Source organism: Lindgomyces ingoldianus (genome assembly GCF_010093535.1).
Source record: "Lindgomyces ingoldianus strain ATCC 200398 unplaced genomic scaffold BDR25scaffold_7, whole genome shotgun sequence".
In the NCBI taxonomy this organism is placed as follows: Eukaryota; Fungi; Ascomycota; class Dothideomycetes; order Pleosporales; family Lindgomycetaceae; genus Lindgomyces; species Lindgomyces ingoldianus.
Window position 1 is genome coordinate 196259 of NW_022985168.1, and position 6120 is coordinate 202378.

A 6120-nucleotide genomic window follows, 5' to 3' on the forward strand; every position below is an offset into this window, starting at 1 on the left:
ATGTTTGCGTGTTATGCCTAGTCTAATTGCACTATCTGCAGCGCCTTTAGAATAGCTTACCTACTTTAGCTTACACCTGCTTCTTTACCTTCTTCCTATTACTGTGCGCTTTAAACTTCTTTAGAGCTGTTAAGCACAGGCCTTTCTAAATTATTAAGGTCTTTTTTACCTTAATTTACTTTTTTTTATGCAATTTATATTACATAGCAGCTTTATTAGCTACTTAAAGCTTAGTAATTTTCTATTGCGCTAACACTAGCTTATGTGTAATTATTACTGCTCTCTTTAAAACCTTTTTAAACACTTTAACTATAAAAGTTAGTAAACTATTTATATACTTCTAAATTTTTATTTTTATAAGCATTAATTATAACCTAAGTTCTAGAGTATTGCTTAGGGTTTATAACTACTAGGGCTTATTATATATAAGTAGTAGTAGTAATAGAGTGCATAACTTTACATTAAGGCTTATTATAACTTATTATAGGTTAAAAGAAACTAATCTAGCGCCTTAAAACCTTTTTTAGATATTACTAAAAGTAATTATAGCATTATAGGCTACTTTAAAGCATAGTAGAAACTTTATTTTTATAATATATATAATCTAGTTACACATAAGGTTTTTTGCTTAGCGCTTATATACCTTTTTTAAAGAAGTAAAACAACCTACATTAAGTAGCTATAAAAAGTGTAATAAGTAAAAAAGCATGTAAATAGTAATAATCTTATTATCTTTATAATATTACTAGAAATAAAGTAAGTTATAGCTTTTATAGCTATTAATAACTAGTAGATAGTAGCTGCTAATAGTATACTTTTTTATATGCATATTAAAGTGCTTTAACTAGTCTAGACTAAGCTAATTAGTAGTCTAGCTGCGCTTAGAGATTATAATAACCTAATTCTAAAGTAGATTTTTCTTTTTATACTAGTTTAAAAGGTAGTTACTACCCTAAAAAATAATAAAAGGCAGAATAGCCTACCTTTTAGCATTAATGCCTTAGATAGCTGTTGTCTACTCCTAGTTGCCTAGCTAGACTACTTTTAGCTATTCTTATCTCTTTAAACTTATAATAACTGCTCTTGTAGATATTTAGCCTATTATAAACTTTATCTTGTTAAATTATACATGTTATTATTTTAGATGCTATACTTAGCTTTAATATTCTTTATAAAGTTAAACTAGCTTTAAATTACTATAGGAATTTTATAAAAAGCTTTTTTATAGTTATACTTACACTTAAACTTTACTTTAAGCTTTAAGTAACACTTAATAAACATATTAAGCTAGTTTATGCTAATATAGCCTATATTATGCTTAGCGCGTAAAGAATTAGCTATATTAGCTATAGCTGCTAGCTAGGGGGGAAATCCTTGCGCATCTAGCTTAAGTATGTGCTAAATAATTACCTGCTTCTTATTATTATCTAGCTTTTATAAGTTAGCTATATAATTAGCTTAGAAAAGTTATTTAGTGTGTTAGTTACTTATTATCTTTTAAAAGACTTTGTAGATAGCTGTAGCGTGTTAGTTAGAAAGTGTTACATTTTATTTAAAAGCCTAAAGCGTAAGCTGCATCTAATGTTCTTTTAACATGTTTAAGTAGTATTATTAAAAATGCATTAGTGTAGGAAAAGTAGTGTAGTAGGGTCTTAGCAAAAGTAAGTAACTTAGGTGTGTAAGCAACTTGCCTATAAAGTACGTTATTAGAAAGTTAAAGGGTAAAATATCTAAAAGAAGACTTTTTATCTTTAGATAAGCTTAAAGCGCTTAAGGCAGAGGCTGCAGGTCTTTCTTCTTCTTAACTTATGTTAAAGGGCTGCAGACCTCCTACATTGCAGCTAGCTAATACTGCTGCAGTTTTAACTAATAATAATGTTTTCTAGACTAGGAAGCTTTCCTTAGAGTAGTTTTATTTAAAAGGGACTTTAAGTATTTATAAAGGACTAGGGGAGCGTTTAACAGGCTCTTAATAGGCTTCTAAGTGCTTTTACTAGTAAGCTATTTTTTTTATTTAATTAAGTATTTATTTTCTTTATAGTCTAAAATTTATTTTACTTTATATTCTTTTTTTTCTTCTTTTTATCTAGTAGTTACTAGTAGAATAGTTTTAGGCGCAAGTTTAAGCTTAAAGATATAAAACTAAGAGTGTATTTACATTTTCTTAGGTAGCTTAAGCTTATAAATGCTAAAGCATGTTTATATAAATTTATAAGGTCTTATGTGTTTTTTAGCTAGCTTTCTAAAAAGTCTTAGTAGTTTAAGGTTTTTTATGTCTAAATATACATAGTTATTAAAGTGTATTTTTAGTGCTAGTTGCTTTTTTTAGTTTACTGCTTTTTTTATAGCTTCTTAAGCTAATTACACTTCTCTAGTTAATTTCTAATGTAGTTCTAAAAGTTTAGTTATTTAATTTATAGCCTTTAAAGGGTTTATTAGCTAGGTAGAATATAGTTTGTATTACAGCAAGTACCTAAAATTAGCTTTATATAGGGTTTCTTTAGTTATAGCTAATTCTATAGTGTTAATAGTAAATTATGCTATTAGTAGCTATTTTACCTAGTTATTTTATTTATATAACACATATTTACACAGATACTTTTTTACTTCTACATTTACTCTTTCTATTTATCTGTCTATTTATAAGTAGTATACTATAAAAAGCTTATAATTAATTTCTAGGTGCTTAACTGCAGCTACCTAGTATTTACTTATAAATCGTTTATTATAGTTAAAGATAATAATCTTAAGGTAACTATAAGTAGCTAAGATATTCTTTTCTAGTTTAAACATAAATTCTTTAGCTATAATGCTTTTTTTTAATAGCTATAAGTAAATAAATTTAGTAGTTTTGTTAATAACTTATGTAATTATGTTATAAAGTCTTTCTATACTAGGTTCTTATAATAGTAGTAGTCTAGTAATAAAATCTATAGTTATTATAGTCTATAGTTAACTTAGCGCTGTAATTAGTTAAAGTAGTCTGTAAGGTTTATGTTATTATAGGTTGTTTTTGTTATAGATGTTACATTCTTGCAAAATTTTAGTGCATAGATGCTTTAATTAGGGTACCTTTTAAAGTATAGCATCTTTAATCTTTTTTTGTAATAATTCTATTCCTAGGTGTCTAAACATAGAAGCTTTATAATATTCTTTTATTAAGTTCTTCTATTCTTATTTAACTATTATAAGGGAATATAGTAGTTTCTTTTAGTTTAGTCCTTTATAAACTAAGCCTTTTAAGGTTTCTTTAAAGATTATAAATTTTTTAGAGTTTTTTTATTTTTTTTTAAAGTAGTTAGCGTGTTAGCTTAGGGCGTCTACTTATTAGTTGCTGCTTTCTACTACATGTTTAATAACAAAATTAAATTAAGCTAGTTTTATAGCCTATTATACATGCATTAGCAAAAGTTTTTTAGTAGTAAGAAAGGTAATAAGGTTTATATAGTTAGTAAAAATTATAAATTACTAACTAAGACCTTAGAGCTTAACTTTCTAATTTCTACATGCATTAACTATAGCTTTTAATTTTTTATTAGGGACAGTGTACTTTTATTCTAATAGTGTAAACTTTGCTAAGTAGTAGGCTACTAGGTGCTATTAACTATTTTCTTGTTTCTAGAAAAGTGCTGCTTCTTCTGCTCTTAAGAAGGCATTAGTGTGTACTGTTATTTCTAGTGTAAAGTTGTACATCCTAAGGACAGAGTAGCTTGTTATAATCTATTTTAGTTTTTAAAAAGCGTTCTTTATCTCTAACGTACTTCACAGGCGAGTTGCTTACACACCTGAGTTACTTACTTTTGCTAAAACCCTACTAAACTACTCTTCCTACACTAATGCATTCCCCACAACACTACTTAAACATGCTAAAAGAACATTAGATACAGCTTACACTCTAAGCTTTTAAACAAGACATAAAACTCTTAAAAAAATGTGCTATAGCTATGTATAAAGTCTTATAAAAAATAATAAATAACTATAGCACTAGATAACCTTTACAAGCTAATTCTACAGCTAAATTATAAAGGCTAAGTAATAAAAAAAAGCAGGTAATTATTAAGACTATACTTAAGCTATATACATAAGGAATTTCCTCTTAGATAGTATTTATAGCTAATATAGCTAATTCTTTGCGTGCTAAGTGTAATCTAGGCTATGTTTACATAAACTAGCCTAGTACATTTATAAAGCATTATTTAGAGCTTAAAGTAATGTTTAAGCGTAAGTATAACTATAAGAGAGCTTTTTATAAGAGTTCTAGGGTAATTTAGAGCAGGTTTAGCCTTTTAGAGAATATTAAAGCTAAGTATAGCATTTAAAATAATAACACATACAACTTTAGCAAAATAGGGTTTATAATTAGCTAAATATCTCTTAACTATACTTATGCTTAAAACTTTACTTTAAGCTTTAAATAACACTTTATAAACATACTAGGCTAGTTTATGTAAATATAGCCTAGATTATGCTTAGCGCGCAAATAATTAGCTATATTAGCTATAAATGCTATCTAAAGGGAAATTTCTTATGTATATAGCTTAAGTATAGTCTTAATAATCACCTGCTCTTTTTTATTACCTAGCCTTTATAATTTAGCTGTAAAATTAGCTTGTAAAGGTTATCTAGCGCTATAGTTATTTATTATCTTTTATAAAACTTTACACATAGCTATAGCATATTTCTTTAAAAGTTTTATGTCTTATTTAAAAGCTTAAAGTATAAGCTGTATCTAATGTTCTTTTAGCACATCTAAGTAGTGTTGTAGGGAATGCATTAGTGTAGGAAGAGTAGTTTAGTAGGGTCTTAGCAAAAGTAAGCAACTTAGGTGTGTAAGCAACTTGCCTATAAAGTACGTTATTATCTATAGGAATTTCTAAGTAGATCTTTCTTTTAAAGTAGTATTAGTAAAAAGTAGTGTAATTTTTAAGTAGTCTTTAATTATTCTTTATACATAGCTAGTAAGACCTAGAAATTCTTTAATTTCTGTAATAGTTTCTAGTGTTAGCTATTTAAGTACTTTATTTACTTTAGTAAGGTCTATCTTTATTTCTTCTTTATTAATAATAAATCTAAGGTAGTTAGTTTCTTACATGTTAAATTTGCATTTTTTTAGCTATAGATAAAGTCTGTATTTATAGAGCTTATTTAACACTAGTTATACCTTTAACGTACTTCATGGGCGAGTTGCTCACACACCTGAGTCGCTTACTTTTGCCAAGACCCTACCCTAACAAACTCTATTATAGCCCATAACAACCCGCTCTGGCACTATATAGTACAGTACAGCCTAGAATATTATTTAGATACTACTTCTGCTTCTTGCTTACATGTTTGCGCGTTATGCCTAGTCTAATTGCACTGTCTGCAGCGCCTTTAAGATAGCTTACCTACTTTAGCTTGCACCTACTTCTTTGCCTTCTTCCTGTCACTGCGCGCTTTAAACTCCTTTAGAGCTATTAAGCGTAGGCCTTTCTAAATTATTAAGGTCTCTTCTGCTTTAATCTACTTTTTTTTATGTAATTTATGTTGCGTAGCAGCCTTATTAGCTGCTTAAAGCTTAGTAATTTCCTATTATGCTAACACTAGCTTATGTGTAATTATTACTACCCTTTTTAAGACCTTTTTAAACACTTTAACTATAAAAGTTAGTAAACTATTTATATGCTTTTAAATTTTTATCTTTATAAGCATTAATTATAACTTAAGTTTTAGAGTATTGCTTAGAGTTTGCAACTGCTAGAGCTTGTTATATATAAGTAGTAGTAGTAATAGAGTGCGCAACTTTACATTAAGGCTTATTATAACCTATTATAAGTTAAAAGGAACTAATCTAGCGCTTTAAAACCCTTCTTAGATATTACTAAAAGTAATTATAGCATTATAAGCTGCTTTAAAGCATAGCAGGAACTTTATTTTTATAATATAAGTAATCTAGTTGTGTATAAGGTTTTTAGCTTAGCGCTTATATGTGTAACGATTCTTATAAATTGTTCCATCTTAGTGTTAGATATGCGCACCTACTGTTAAGACAGGAGGAACGTTTGACGAAAGCTGCTACATAGTACAAGCAATAAGCTCGAACAGTATGTTGCTGCAAATTGCTGCATTTTGCAGCATTTT